The sequence below is a fragment of the Microtus pennsylvanicus genome, chromosome 2 (genome assembly GCF_037038515.1).
Source record: "Microtus pennsylvanicus isolate mMicPen1 chromosome 2, mMicPen1.hap1, whole genome shotgun sequence".
Lineage (NCBI taxonomy): Eukaryota > Metazoa > Chordata > Mammalia > Rodentia > Cricetidae > Microtus > Microtus pennsylvanicus.
In genome coordinates, this window is record NC_134580.1 from 137,515,231 (window position 1) to 137,531,699 (window position 16,469).

The 16,469-nt window shown below is 44.5% G+C and overlaps 1 protein-coding gene across 13 annotated transcripts in view; it reads right to left on the reverse strand.

Annotated features, from left to right (window-relative positions):
• Positions 1–16,469, reverse strand: part of Ptprt (protein tyrosine phosphatase receptor type T) — a 1,058,455-nt gene that overhangs the window by 898,664 nt on the left and 143,322 nt on the right. The window lies entirely within an intron of this gene.

Sequence of the window (16,469 nt, forward strand, 5' to 3'; positions counted from 1 at the left end):
TCTTTTGATATATATAGATAAATGTGTATATATTAATTTCATCAATTCTGTTCCCCTAAACAATCCTGACTAAGATAGATGGTGTGCCCAAATTCCACGTGCTGAAATCCTAATATCCAGGGCAATGGTATTAGGTGTGACCTGCATGACAAAATAAAGTCATGAGGGTAAATAGAACACTCATAAATTTCTTAGTGCCACTATAAATGGTCCTCAGAGAGAACCTTGAACCCTCCTATCAATTGCTTAAAAGGAGTGAAGACAGAAATAGGATGATGTGGGATTCTCCTCTGAATGCTGTGATAACCAGTTATTAATAAAGAAACTGCTTTGGATCTAAATCAAGGCAGAATTTAGCTAGATGGGGGAAAACTAAACAGAATGCTGGGAGAAAGGAGGCAGAGTCAGGGAGAAGCCATGGGGCCTCCACCAGAGACAGACATAGTGAAACCCTGTTGGTAGGCTTTGAATCTCATGGTAAAATATAAAATAATGAAGATGGGTTAATTCTAGATGTAAGAGCTAGCTAGCAATATGCTTAAGTAATTGGCCAAGCAGTGATTTAATTAATACAGTTTCTGTGTAGTTATCTCAGGAGTCTGGGCAGCTGGGAAACAAACAAGTGGCCTCCTCCATACCACAATAGGAAGCTGACCCTCTCGACATAAAGAGCCTGCTGGACCTTGATCTCCAACTTTCCCAATTCCAGAAGAAAGAACACGCATTTCTATTGTGGATACGCCACCCAATCTATGGGGGTTTTATTATAATAGCACAAATAGCCTATGACCCATTCTCTCAAGGGCAAGAAGTCAGTACGAACCAACTCTAATATCTCTCTTGACCACAGCGCTGTCCCTCTTTACTCATGCTCTGAATGAGGTCATCACAAAGCTGCTCCACTTCCTGGTGACCCTTCTATGGTGACAGTCCAAGGCTATCCATTTGACTTTACAAGTTCAGAGCTTTCTTCTGGAAATACACAGGTCTTTCTCATGCTTCAGTAGAATGAAATGGTTCACAAGACCCTTGCTGCTTGGCTGATAGTCTTGAATTCTTTAAGATAAATGATAATAAAAATGAGCATCAAAAGCAGTCTGAACTGAGTTTTCATTCTCACCTCTACACAGATCACTGCCTGCCTTGACACCTGCAGAGACCTCCCCACCCCCTCAACTGGGGAAAGTTAACAGATGAGTCTCCATCTATGCAGCCACTGGGGAGCTGTCACCATGCTGGCCACAGATCTTTGAGTGCAGCTACTTTAGGGTTGGCCATGCTCTGGAAGTAAGACCAATAAACTCATTGGTTCCCTGGGGTAAACTCCAGCAGGATCCTAAATTGGTTTATTTTGGGCGCCCTGTGATGAAAGCTAGGCAAGTACTGACTGCTATACCTCCCCGGCTGGAAGTATGGTTCTGCAGCTGGCTTCCCATACATACATGTTGTAGAAAACACAGGGCCCTTTTGTTCCGTCATGCCTGGCTAGCTTAACCCCTGGAAATAATCTCATAGAAATTGTATTAATTAAATTACTGCCTGGCCCATAAGCGCTAGCCTCTTATTGGCTAACTCTCACATCTTGATTCAACCCATTTCTAATAATCTGTATGTCACCACAAGGTCGTGGCTTACCGGGAGAGATTCAGCATGTCTGACCTGGCAGCTGGCTCCATGGCAGCTCTCTCTGCCTGCCTTCTTTCTCCCAGCATTCAGTTCTCTTTCTCCCGCCTATCTAAGTTCTGCCCTATCAAAAGGCCAAGGCAGTTTTCTTTATTAACCAATGAAAGCAACACAAATACAGAAGGATCTCCTACACCATTTCCCTTTTTCTGTTTAAACAAAAAAGAAAGGCTTTTATTTTAACATAGTAAAATTACATATAACAAAAGAGATATCAAACAAGAATTACAGTTACAATATTTATATCTACTTTATCTTGTATCATAACTAAAGAAAACTATAATAATAACTATTCATTCTTCAACTCCATCAAAGACTCCAGAAGTATATAATATTACCTAAGTAAACAAGAAGTAAGCAATTTCCAAAACTCTAGAATTGACAGAGACATCTCGCTGCCTGTACAATCACCCAAAGTTTTTTTTTTTTGTACCATTGGGGCATTCATCTTTAGCCTACAGGCCCATAGTATTCAGCAGACATTTCCATGAAGCAGGAAAATTTAAAGACAGTTCAGTCACTTTCCTTCCTTCAGAATGTCTGTATCCTTCAGAATGTCTTACAGACTCTTTTATGAATCAGGAACCCCGAAGGATCATCTCACATTTAGGCAAGTTTAGCAGTCCTCTCTCTTTGGGTTATTTGGGTCCAGTTATACAGTCCAGGTAAGAGCAGTTTTTTGTCCAAATGGCTAGCAAACTCCATAAGGAGCCTCTTCGATGCCCATCTTCCTCTTGAAGTAGATTGGTGCCGCCAGGAGCAGACATGTCTCATTGTCATGAAAAGCCCTAAGTTATTAAAACATCTTAAATGCCATATTTTGTAGTCTTTGAAAGATATGAAGAATGCCTATCTGAAATATATCTATGCACATCTAGAAAATCTAACTAACAAGACTACAAGCTTGACTATTATTGATGATTATCCATTAACAACCTATATTTCCTAATCATACATTGCATTTTTAAATGAACTACACAATCACAATACCTTAATCAATATCAGAAATACATATACATATAACAAAATTGACTTTAAATTTGTATCAATAAAGCCAAATCCATACCAATGCAAATTACTCATATCTATATCATATTCCCCCCTTTAAATGTAAAAGAACATTTGTAAACAATATTTGGGAATATGGCATACACACACACATACACCACCTACCCATTCATTTCTTTCTTTCTCTACTCTGTGTAGTACTGTATATTGAATGGCTCCTTCATACAAATTACATGGTCAGTTCTCTAGGAGAAGGTAGGGATATAGAAATGCACCCGTTTTTAGGGAGCCTACAGGCTTTGAGGAAAAACTTGTCAGTGAACACACTTTACCTAGAGAGTTACAGATCATTAAATGTTGAGCTGAGATGGGGAAATGGAAGCAAAGAAGAAGTTTTGTTGAGAAATAATCTTTTTACACACTGTGAAGATGTCACTCTGATTGGTTTCATAAAAAAAAAAAAACTGAATGGCCAATAGCTAGGCAGGATTTCTAGGCACAAAAGACACTGGAAGAAGAAGGGGGAGATGCCAGGAGATGCAGAGCAATCAGGACAGGAAATAATAAAACCATGAGGCAAAAAGTAAACGAATAAAAATGGATTAATTTAAATTAAAAGAGCTAGTTAGAAACATGCCTAATCTATTGGTCAAGCTTTCATATTTAATAAGTCTCCATATCATTATTGGGGAGCCAACAGTCTTGAAGAAAAATCCACCTTTGACATTCCGGGAAAAGAAAGTGTTCAGTACAAATTATAAAAGTAAGAAAGAACACTGGGTATGTTCTTCACATTAAATGAGGGGGACATTTTGTGTGTGTGTGTGTGTGTGTGTGTGTGTGTGTGTGTGTGTGTGTGTGTTCTTTGTACTGTAGAAGGATCGGAGAAGTTGAGGTAAAAATAGTCTTCTGAGACCTGTTCTAGGCCTTGAGCAAACTTGTCAGAAAACTAATGAGCAGTACTCTATCGTGATGACAGTGGAGACTACTCACTCCCTGAGCGCACACCATAGGACAGTGTATTCTGAAACATTCTCGGGTTTGTGTTCCAGAAAGATCCTCCTACCATCTTTGCTTCTGGTATGGTCTTGACACATGCCAGTCATTAGAAATCTATGACTATGGCTACATTTACACAAACTCTTGAGACTCTGACCTCCTCAAAGAATAGGGGCCCCTCGTACTTCAGTATTCTTTCCTTCAGATTTACTGGAGCAAACAGGAAGGAGCCAGTGAGAGGCAGAACCATGTTTATAGTGGGCTGATAGATGTCCGCAATCTGCCTTCCCAGCAGCCCAAACTCATCACACCCAAGGCAAAATGTGTTCTCCATAAACACTTCTCTTCTTTTTTAGCATTAGATTCACTCAAGTTCAAAAGTTCACTCTCCCTTTTTACCACATCCTATATCTCACTGGGTCTGTGGGCTTTTTTTTAGAATGTATCCATCTGGGCTGGAGAGATATAGCTCCGCAATTAAAAGCACTTGATGCTCATATAGGGGCTCAAGTTTGGTTCTTAGCACCCACAGGGCAGCATACAGCTGTCTATAACTCCACTTCCAGGGTATCCAACGCTTCTGATGTCTTCTGCAGGCATCAGCCATGCACATGGTACACATACATGCATGTAGACCAAACACTCATGAATACACATGAAGTAAAAATAAACAAAAATTTTAAAACTGTCCCATGCTTCCTTTCCTTTCCTAGTACAACTGCCCCACCTCAGTCATGAACTCCTTCCAACTGGCCCAGGTTGTCACCAGTGCCTCTCCTCCATTATCCCAGGTTCGTTTATCAGTCACTCTAGGAGGCCAAAGACTCCAAATCCCTTGGAGTGTAAAGCTCATAATCATGTCTACTTCATTCAGAACCTAGGTGGTTGTGTTCCCAGCAGGCTTTCCAGCAAGAGCCCCTTTCTCACATTTACCTTCCCAGGTTCTGCCTGCTGAGCAAATCACCCAGATGACCTTGTACCCACGTGACTTACTCTGGCTCTTGCTTACATATTGTAGACTAGATGAGAGACTGCCCCGGAAGGAAAATTTTGCGCCACCTAGAACCTTAGAATGTCATCTTATTTGGAAAGGTTTTTACAGGTATTGTTATTTAAGAGACAATATGGTCAGACTAAAATGAGGTGGCCCTTACACAAAGGGAAACAAATCCAGAGACCCACAAGAAACCAGAGATGCACAGTAGAGTTAGAAATTAGAGTGATGTTTATGAGCCAAGTACCAAGAAAGATCGCCAGCAAGCACCAGAGGCAAAGATGGAGGCACAGAACACACCTTCTTCAGAGACCCTCACGAAGGAAGCAACTATGCCATGATTTCCTTGTGCACACTACCTAGAATGTTCTTTGCTCATCTCTCTGTCCACTCAGACCCAAGTGCCCAATCGAACCCTCTATCTGCCGACAGGGAGCCATGACACTCTCTCATTCCTCTGATAAAGTCTTCAACCATATCTATTCAGACCCAGGATTCTGGGGACTGCACATTTCAAAAGCCAGGAATTCACAGCCATCATCCATTATCACCAATTGGTGATGACTTCTGGGTTTCTCATTTGTGCCTGTGATAAAGGAGAAGTGGAGGGAGGGATTGGGTCTCCCCCTCCAAGAAAAGTCATTGTCTTACTGTCTGCAGTCCTATATCCTAATTATACTCACCATTTTCCAAGCATGTCCTTTGACCATTGGCTGCGGCAGAAAAATAGCACCTATATGCTCCGTTATTTGGTCCCACCCTCCCTTCCTGTACTTGCCATCCTCTGTCACTCCTACTGACCCTTCATGACACCCAGTTACATGTGACTCCTGAACTGATACCGCACATCACAGCTCAACGTCTGCCCATCCCCCACAATCCCCCAACCCTTCCAGGTCAACCGAATGCTTCCCTTCACTACAGCTCTTTCTTGAGAGCAATCCATTGGAAACCCGCCCCTTTCCTTGACAGTTGACTAGATATCAACTTACACTTTTATTAGGGAGAATGGTTTTCTCGTGTGCCACATGGAAAACGTTTGTGGAAAACTCTGCTTTTTACCAACTGAATGACCTAGATCCAATCATGTGTCTCCTCTGGGTCTCAGTTTCCCCATCTTTACAGTTGACTCAATGATAGCACCAGCCTTATGGTGTCATGAGGGATGGAAGGCAGCATTGAGCATGGACTCTCTAACAGTAATAATAATGCATTTTGCTGACAACATTACTATCAATCACCATCACCATCATCACTATCAACACAGTCATGTCACTATCACCGAACTTAGCTTATAAATACCTCACTCCAGCCAGAAACACAGAGCTGCAGAAATTCAACACTTGCTAGGTAAACAGAAATGAACAATTTACAAAAAAAAAAAACTCCTCAAAATCAATTCCCCCACTAGCTGTGGCTACTGTGCAGGTTCTAATGTACCAAGGACAGTCTATTATTATCCTCATAAAACTCCTTTCTTCCTAAGAGATTAAAGAGCTCGGAATATTCCATGCCAAGCAGCTTCACACGTCCCCTGAGAGAGGCAACAAGAAAGAATTGCTTTTCCATTGTCCTTGTGTATCAAGGCAGAGAGACAAGAAACAGACTGCTGCCCTGAAAACTTGAGAGGCCTGAGAAACTACGGAAGCATGGCCCCCTTCCTCCTTATTCCTTAGGGAAATGCCCTTTGCTTATTCCGAAAGCAAATCAGTAGGCCACATGCTGTTGGCTCAAACCTAAGGCAGAGCGGCCTCTGTCTCCCCGTGGATTCATTGACTTACCAATTCATTTATTCAGAGTCAGTTGATGAGTCTAACGACAGTCCCCCTCGTTGCATAAGCATCAGACAGGCTACAGAAAGTGACACAGGCCAGAGAGGTGAGCACAGCCACCTAGAAAATGCCCCAAGTGACGAGTTGCCAGAGTCTGCTGAAGAAGGGTAGATGAAGCCTCTGAAACCTCACAGATCATAAATTTCCTCTCTTTAAATATTCTAAATGAAATTTTGAAATTCATCTCGATTTCTAAAAATACTTCCCAAAGATAGTAATCCCCCAACCGGCAGTCATTCTTGATAGCATGCTAAGCACCTCCTACCTCTGCAGAAGCCGCTGAGCTCCACCGTCAAAGATACCAAAGGAAGCTGCGGTTATCGCCTCAAGTAAGGATGTTCAGTTGGCTCAGCATCTTCCATAGTGAAACCCTGGGCTCTGCTGCACCTCAGCATAAAACAAGAGATGACTACGGATAGCATTTTTCACAGTAGCCCAAGCTGAAAGCAATCCAAATGCCCACTGCTGGTTCAGTCAGTAAAACGGAACATATACTGTACACACAGAGAAGGGAATTCTCATGTAAGATACAGCATGATGTATCCTGGGAGCATTAAGAACTGAAGGAAGCAGCCACAAAAAGACAAAGAGCAGATGGCTCCATTTTGTTAATGTGTCTTGAACATCAAATTCATGGAAAAATAATAGAATAGTGGTTGGTACAGAGGGGACTTGGAATTAGAATTGTCGTAGGGTGGGTGGAGAGATTTAGTTTGCAGAAGAGGAAAAGGGTTAGAAAGTGGATGACAGAGATGGACTCACAACAATGTGATTGTCCCTTTAGTGTACACTTAAAAATAAGTAGGAGTTAGAGAGATGGCTCACCATTTAAGAGCACAAGATGCCCTTGTAGAGAACCCGCAATGCATAAAATAAAATACATGAATGATTTTAAGAGGTAAAGTGTCATTCATTATTTTCTATACAATCAAAGAGGAGGAAGGGGAACAACAATTCAACAGACTTCTCCAAAGCCATAGAGGTAGCTGTAATGCTAGAGAGGACTCTCGAGATGCCTATCCTGACCCCTGTTCTGGGCTGCTGTGCTCAACTCCAGTTCTGGATGTTGGAACTCGGAGTGACCACCAGAACCAGAGAATTGTCCTCAGCCAGTCCAAAGCAGCAGCCACAAGGAAGGTTAGCTCGCACAAACCATTTTCCATGGGGATAGCCAGGAGTTAATGGTTCAATGCCTTAGAGGGCCAAACGCTTCTCACTTCTAGGAAGAGGCATCTGTTACTAGATTTCTACCCCAGAGATCCCTGGGGTCCAGCTGAAGGTCACTGTCTCTAGCTGGCTTTCCACCCCTCCCCTGCCCCACTTCTCTCAGAGTTCATCCCTGAGCCATTCTCTTCTGGGAGTTACCATCCCAGCAGCCCTCATATCAGGCTCAGCATCAGACAGTGCTTCTTTCCTTTCTTCCACTGTTACCATCCTAAGAAAGCATCTTAATAATTTCCTGAATCCCTCCCTTGGCTTTTGATACTACAAGTGTTCTGTATACTGATCCACACAGCTCTGGGTTTCCGTGTTGTTCATAAAAGAATATACTCCTGTTTGACCCCCCCCCCAAAGTCCCACTTCTCCCCATTCAGAGATAGTAACTCCTACACTGAGGGGGGCCATGATCAGGAAGATGTGCTGTAACCTAGAGGGAACACTTGCATGACTGATGTGTGGGGGACGAGATTGTTACCTCAAAGTGGAGAGCTCACTGACATGATTTCTGCTTCCATGGACGCATCTGACTCCCCATAAGCAGCCTGCAAATGAGCTAGTACAAGAAAACAAACTTTGCCACCTTCTCTGTGCCCAGAAGCCATGCTAGACCCAAGAGCAGGCTAAAACAGTGGGAGAGCTCAAACTTTGTGCCTGCTTTCCAGGAAGAAAAGCAAATAAACAGCAGGGAAAACAGCAGAAATAAGGGAGAAAGCAGGAAGGGGTACACACCTGGTGGGGGGGGCATCTAGAAAGAGAGACTCCTGGTAGAGCCCATAGAGCGTCTCCAAGTCACATGGACTCATGGCTACGCAGGGCACAGGCGCCATATATCTCCAAGACACACGGACTCATGGCTATGCAGGGCACAGGTGCCATGCGTCTTCAAGACACACGGACTCATGGTAATGCAGAGCACAGGCGCCATGCATCTCCAAGACACACGGACTCATGGTAATGCAGGGCACAGGTGCCATGCGTCTCCAAGACACACGGACTCATGGTAATGCAGGGCACAGGTGCCATGCGTATCCAAGACACACGGACTCATGGTAATGCAGGGCGCAGGTGCCATGCGTCTCCAAGACACACGGACTCATGGCTACGCGGGGCACAGGTGCCGTAAGGGAGGGGCGCAGCCAGCAGATTCCACTTAGGATTCCTTCGGTCACTCAATCAGCAAACATTGCTGGGCACCTGTGCTTTCCTATCCCTGAGAACACAACAGAGATGAGCAAGAGATGCGGCGAGGAGAAGGGGTTTGGGGCAGACAAAGCTAGGCTGGAGCTCTCTGTGGCCTTGCAGTTGTTGGGAAGGTCTTGACATTTCTTGTTCTTATCTATGACATAAGCACAACCAATCGCAAAAATAATAGCAACCATCTCAAGGGATTGTTAGGAGGGTCGAAGAATGGAAAAACGGAAGCCAGCAAAACACTCCATATATTGTTCCTCTCCTTACCAGACATACTTCTTTCCCGCAAGTGTCCCCATGCGCAGATAACAATTAAAACACAGTGTCGTGGTGCATCATGGGAAAAGCACATCATGCCTCCACGTTTGGAAACTGAGCTCCCCTTGAGAAGCCTGCTTCCCCATGGCACTTCTCTGACATGCGTCTTGGCCGTTCACCCTGATGGCTGGAACCGTCCTCCGCGAGGCTGTCACTCTTCGAGCTGCATATAACAAGATAAGCCTACTCTTCCAGCTCACTTGGCAGACACCACGAAGAACTAATGCCTACAACTGTCAGCGTTTAGTGTGAGATTTAATAAATGTGGTGTTTCTCCAAGTCCGTTTTCCCAAAGCCAAGTGGAAGCTTCAATCCCCCGGCACTAATGCTGGAACATGCTCACTGCATGGGGACCCAGGCGCGGGGCGCTATTATTCAGCCTCGTTCAGAGAAGTGCTTTCCGAGACCAAAGCCATATATTTACAGGACCAGATGAGGAGAAGAAAATCAACATCCTGGGATGACATCACCAGCTCCCGGATCCAGGGGGTTATTTATTTATTATGTGATAATGGCTCAGACGTATACACTACTCCAAAATCTGCTAGGAAAATTCAAACATCTTTGTAATCCCTGTTTACAAAGCACACAGAGAAATTAAAACAGGCTTAATCGAGTAGTGTTTATGCATATTAATGAACCTAAATTCTAAATCTGGATTTTGAAAATAAAAAGGGTAAAAGAGGATTCATTTCAGACTAATTTGCTTTTGAATATGACACTTTGCATGTCAAATAGTGTAAGGGATGTGGCGTTAGGGGTCCTAGATAAGCATTTTAAAGCATTTTCCTATAAAGTTGAGGGCATACAATATTTCAAAGGGAAAGACCCTTTCTCTCTATTTTAATCTCAGGCTTTTACAGCATGCATGCTTCACTGAGTCCTTTACGATCTCCACTGTCACCACAGAATCCTCTTCTAGATCCTGCAGACCTTCCCTCTGACTGGCCTGCCCTGACACTCACGAAGGGACTTGATACCCTATGGGACATGTTTGTCAATTTGTCCACTAAAGCCTAGAGTGCTTACTTCTTAGCAGACAGAGGAGCAGAAAAATAGGAAGTCAGACAGACCCAAGGTCACACCCCAGTTCTGCACGGTCATCAACTTTCTGTGACTTGCTTTTCACGGTTGTCCACACAGTTGGCACAACATAGGTGCTCAGATGTACTATGTCCATTCTTTCTTTTTGTCCTTAGAGTGGCAATAAAATAAATAAAATAAGAAGGGGCCAGCAGTGTTCTGTTCAATGAATAACCAAGATCTACTTCCCTGTGGTCCACATCTACAGTAAGAAAATTACCCACATCAGAAGGATTTGAATGGCAACACTGGACGTATATGGAGGTACTCAGTGAGCGCGCTGGTTTACCTCTATGACACGGGCAATGGGCTGGATAACCTCCAGCCTCAAGGAAGAACTGAGTGTGAACTATAGAACCAGAGTTCCTGGGCTGGACTCCAGGCGCCACCACACATAAGTGCCAGGGGTATCCCTTCCCAGCGCCAGACTTTCTCACCTATACAAGAGACAACTATTGCACCAGTCCTCCCTAGGTGTGCAACCCACATGTTACACCTGCTCAAATTCCTGTTGGGACACAGTATAAGATTAGGAGACAACACCTAAGAAGAGATGAAAGCCAGAAAGGTTCACAGAAGAGGGCTGGGGAGATGGCTCGAGAGGTGATGTGCCTGCTGCTCAAGGATGAGCACCTGGGTTCAGATCTCCAGAACCAATGTAAGAGAGTTGTGTGTGGAGGCAAGCATCTGTTATCCCAAAACTGGAAAAAGAGATGGCCAGATTGTAGGGACTTGCTGGCCAGCCACTCCAGTTAAAATGGCAAGTTCCAGGTTCAATGAGAGACCCTGTCTCAGAAGATAAAGTGGAGATCAACAGAGGAAGAGGCCCAGTAACAACCTCTAACCTGCACACATATGTGCAACAAGTGATCACATCTGCATACACACGCGCATACATCCCCTACATACACACACATGTGCGCACACACACACACACAAAGAATCATCTGACCCAAGTATTGACATATGTCCCCTCTGAGAGGATCTCGCCAAATGGTTCCAGTTATTCACATGCTAGAAGCATCCTATCTCAGATTAGGGGGTGGCTAACTGAAATTAAGATGCATTACAGGGAGACCCTTATGGAAGGGCTGGAGAAATGGCTTTGCAAGAGTCCTTGCTGCTGTTGCCAAGAACTTAAGATAATTTTCCAGCCCCCATGTCCCACAACTGCCAGTAACTTTCACTCCAGGAGATCAGCACCCCCTACTGACCTCCTTGAGCACCTGCACTCACACGCATATACACAAACACAGGTACACGTAAATAAGACTAAAATTAAGTCCTAAAATTAAAGACTAAATGAAAATTTTAAGCCTCATAGAAAGTTACTTTGTACTACTTGCATTGGAACTACTTTGTACTCTAATTAAAAATATAATTTTAAAAAAGTGTTTGAAAGCAGGTAACCTGCATGAATGGAAAATGCTTCCCCCAGAAGACACGAATTATTAAATAAAAATTCTCAATGCTACACATGGATACTTTTGTACAAGTTATGGGCCAGGAGGCACTAAAGGCACTCAGAAACAACATTCCCCACTGTGACTGGTTGGTAAGACCCTATTGCTGAAGAAACAACACATTTTGCTTGTCAGACATAGATCAATCTGGAAGGGCCCTGAAAACTTCTTCCTCGCTGGCTAGCTTACACAATCAGAAGGTGCCATGCAGACTTCTAGGGGAGAAAAGCTATCAACAACCTTAGCCAGGTCTGGACACTGAAAGCTGCGATACTCACCTGCCAGGCGGTGTGTGTTCATTGCAACAGCAGCATGAAAGTTGGACCTGAGGCTGATACCACAGGTGGGAATTCATGCCCGGTACTGTGAGAGTGGTCAAAAGTCCAGGGTAACAGGCCACAGGTAACTACTGCTGCTTTGCTAAGCAGACATACCACTCCACTGTCTGAATATGTACAACCACACCATAGACAGGCGCTGCTCTCCCCCTCGGCCAGAGGAGCTTCCTTTCACGGTGGGCAGCAGTTAGTGCAGAAACTCAGGACTGGTCAAAGTGTGGAGAGTGAGTGATTACCAAATGGGTCCTCTTTGTCAACCCTCCTCGGCTCAGCAGCACTGAGGAAGAGGAGGAGAAGAGGTGTGAGAGTTGGGGTGGGGAGGAGAGCTGTGAAATGCTGTGTTCTGGACATGACCTGACTTAGCTCTGATCTCCCTCTCAGTGAATTCTCCTTCCTGTCTCTTCCATCCCCCACCTTAGTCCTCTCTCCCCCTATTTCTCTCCACTTATCTCTGTACCCATCTCAGGCTTGCTTTGGGCTCTCCCCTGTCCCCACTCCTGTTTCTTCTCTTTGTCACTCTTTGTCATCTCCACTTGTCTGTCACCTGTCCTGGTGGCTCTGATAACAAACTCCTATGTCCATAGGCAGCTGGCTGATGCTGGAGTCATAAGCCAATGATGGAAGACAGCGATCCCCAAAGCTGGGCAGACCACGATGGAAAAGGTCCTATGGCACAATGAAGCCGACTGAGGCTGAAAAGGACCCTGGTCCCCCAGGACAGGGCCAGACTCCTCACTGTGTTTCTTTGGGACAAGGCTCACAGGGCTGAAGCTGACTAGACTTACCTAGCACCTCCTGATACACCGGAGCCATCGTCTCTGTTTAATTTAATGCTACATTCCACATCAGGGACAGGACACCATGATTTCTGTTTTGCTAATGAAGGAACGGGAGAGTTGAGTGGTTTGTCAATGGCTTATCCCCTGATCCGACCATGGAGCATCTAAGAGACCAATGGGGCTAAAGAACATGCCAGGGTTCCTTTCCTTCCTTTTCCATTTGAAGAGCAAAATAATCTCACATAGCCTGGGAGTAAGAAATAAAGACAGGTCAGTGATTCCCATTCCAATCTTCTTCAGAGTAAACATCCGTGGTGGCTGAATGACTCGGGTACAAGGAAGGAAGGCCCACAAGTTACACCACCCTCAGAATCAGCTACAACCAGATTGAGTAATTAAATGTGAAAAAGAAAAAATAATATTTCTAACAGAGTGTACAGGAAAAGGTCTCATAGTTTGAAAGATGGGGACCATTCTGAGTATGGCATGAAACTCATGCAGGGAAAATTTGATTTCACCAAACAAAATTGAGTTCCTTGTATTACCAAAAAAATACCATCAATAATATTAAAAGGCAAATGATTAAAATGTAAAATCTGTATGACAAAACAAATGAGTATCCTTAAAATGTAAAGAGTACCTATCAATCAACAAAAACTAAAACAAGCCAAGAGAAAATATAGACCAAGGACTTAAAGAAAATTACAGAAAAGTTCCTATTCAAGACAAATAAACAAAAAAAATATAAGAACAAAACTCATAATTTTACATTAAAAAAAACTAAGACACAATTTTTCTAAGATGTGGGCTTGCAAGGCTGAATACCCATTGTTTTCAAGAGCACAAGGAGTTGAAAATTAGACTGGAAGCAGCTTTATCCCTCCACAGAGCAATGTGCTAATATTTATTGCTGTTCTAAATGCAGTCTCTCTGACACATTCAGTCTCTTTTTAGGAATACGTTCTGCAAAAATTCAAAGGCAGAGGCATAGGGTTATTCATCATAGCACAGCTAAGAGAGATAGATAAACTAGAGATAGTCTCACTCTGCTACAGCTGGTACTCACCAACCATTCCTAAGCCATGGCAACAGACAATTCTATACAGAGAATGAGTTGGGGCTGTGTAAAAGGTGTTTGTCAACCTTAGAGCATGGTGGTGTGGATGCATAATCTGCAACCAGGACACAAAGGCAGAAGGATTAGGAGTTAAAGGTCATCCTCAGCTACATAGCAAGGTCAGACCAGCCTGGGATACTTGAGACCTTGTCTCTTTTGAAGCAATGAGGGAGGGAGGGAGGGAGGGAGGGAGGGAGGGAGGGAGGGAGGGAGGGAGGGAGGGAAGCAGGCAAGCAAAGAATTATTGTAGTGGTTCGAAAGGACTGAGTCTGTCTTTGCCTTTGAAAGGAAGCCCAAGTGGTTTGGTATTGGGGATAACGGCTGCCGCAGGCCCAGGGGTGAGGAAGTTTCCAGAGTAGACAGGTGTTTGAACCAGAGGACTGAATTTGGAAGATGATCCTCAGTGCAGGTGGACACTGTCCAGTCAGCTGAGGACTCGGGTGACACAGCCAGCTCTTCAGAAGAAAATAACTATGTAGGTACAATGGTCCTTTCTAAGAATGCCGATGTTCATGGGAATGTGTGGAAGGGGAAGAGGGAGGGAGAGAGAGGATTTACCTGCATACGAACTGAAAACACAGAAACCAAAACTGTGACCCCATAGGAAGGGGGGTGGGAACCACAAAGTCTTTCCTTCAACTGTCCCCTCCCACCTGCATTTTCAGAAAATGCCCTTTCTGACCTAATGAAAAGCTATTTTGTAATTTAAAAAAAAAAGTCAACACACATGCTTTGATAGAGAGCATAAAGACAGTGTTCTCTTTCCTGCCTCTTCTCACCAGTGCCTCCCCGCTCTGGCCAATGACATTAGCCTGCCCTGTGCACGCTGGGAATCTGAGACCTTGTTCCATTGTAGAGGGCCATGTGATGTACTTTGGTTGACAACTACATTAAGCCCAACTCTGTTCTGAATTATGAGCCACTGTCCCCAACCTGTGGTTGACAGCAGGCCCTCCTATCTGCAATACATAGGCATACTTTCTGAGAGTTTTCCTTTGCTCCCACTTTGCCTTTTCAAGTTGGTTCACAGTAACATTTCCCTGGTGACAAACTTGGTCACTCCCCTGCCTCCAACCTCCCTGAAATGTCATAGGTCAAAGGCCCCCTTTCATTCAACTTAGCTCTAGAAGCCCCCACTGTCTTGCACTGTCTTTGCCCAGTTTACTGCAATCTTGCAAGAAAGAAGTGAATGTTACACCACTGACCCCATTTGAGTAAGACACTAACGTTTTAGACTTTGTCTCTAGGGCCCCGCTATTTCAGGCTCACAAAGCTTCTGGAAGGGTGCAGTATCAATGAGCTGAGTTACAGCACCAAGAGAGACACCACAAGCTCCTTCCTTTGTCCTGAGCATCCTATAGCCGCCAGTCCAGGACAGATCCTATAGACTAATGACAGAGGGATGCAGATATGATCCCCGTCTCTGAGGAGCAGCAAGTGTTCAGTGTGGGAGCAGGAAGGGGGTGACATGAGAGACAAATCTAAGGACGAGTGAGACAGAACAAGAGGCAGAGGGGGAACCAGAGGAGCTAGAGATGATATAGTTCTAGAAGTCAAGAGGTTGGGATGACATGGGGTCAGGATATCATGGTACCCTAGTTAGAGTTATTATTGCTGGGATGAACACCATGACAAAAAAAGCAACTTAGGGAGGAGAGGGTTTATCCGGTTGACACTTCTACACCACTGTTCATCATCAAAGGAAGTCAGGAGAGAAACTCAAACAGGGCAGAGACCTGGAAGCAGCAGCTGATACAGCGTGCCAAGGAGGGGTATTGCTTACTGGCTTCTTCACCATGGCTTGCTCAATCAGCTTTCTCATAGAACCCATGACCACAAGTCCAGGGGTGACACCACCCACAATGGGCTAGACCCTCCCACACCAATCAATGTGAGAAAACGCCCCAGAGGCTTGCCCACAGCTCCATCATAGGGCAGAATTTTCCTAACTGTTCCCTCCTCTCAGATGACTTTAACTTGTGTTAAGTTAATATGGGATTGGGCTTCTCATATTTTACATACGAATCACCCCTTTCCTTCTTCCTCCACCCCTACAAAAAAAGGAAGCCTTCCACCTTCAAGTTAGGGCAGGGAAGGTTCAGGAAGACAGGTGCCTGTCAGTATCTCCTCAGCAGCCACGCAGCCCCTGGAGCTCTGCATCGCATCTCCAAATCACAAGACCTGTCTTGCCAAGGCGATTCTCTGCTCCTCCCACGATTTATTCCAGCTAGTGACTGACTAGAACAAGCCTTTCAAAGGGCATTTTTCAAAGCCAGAATGGTAGAGTAGTCATGCTGTCTGGCCCTGGCAGCTCCAAACAAGTTGCAGGCCCCGGAAATTACAAGCAGTAGCCGTCCATCAACTGTCTCCATGGTCCACCGACTGCTCATGAGATACAGTGAAGTCGTGCGTACAGGCCACCATGGTGCTGTCATGGTTGGAA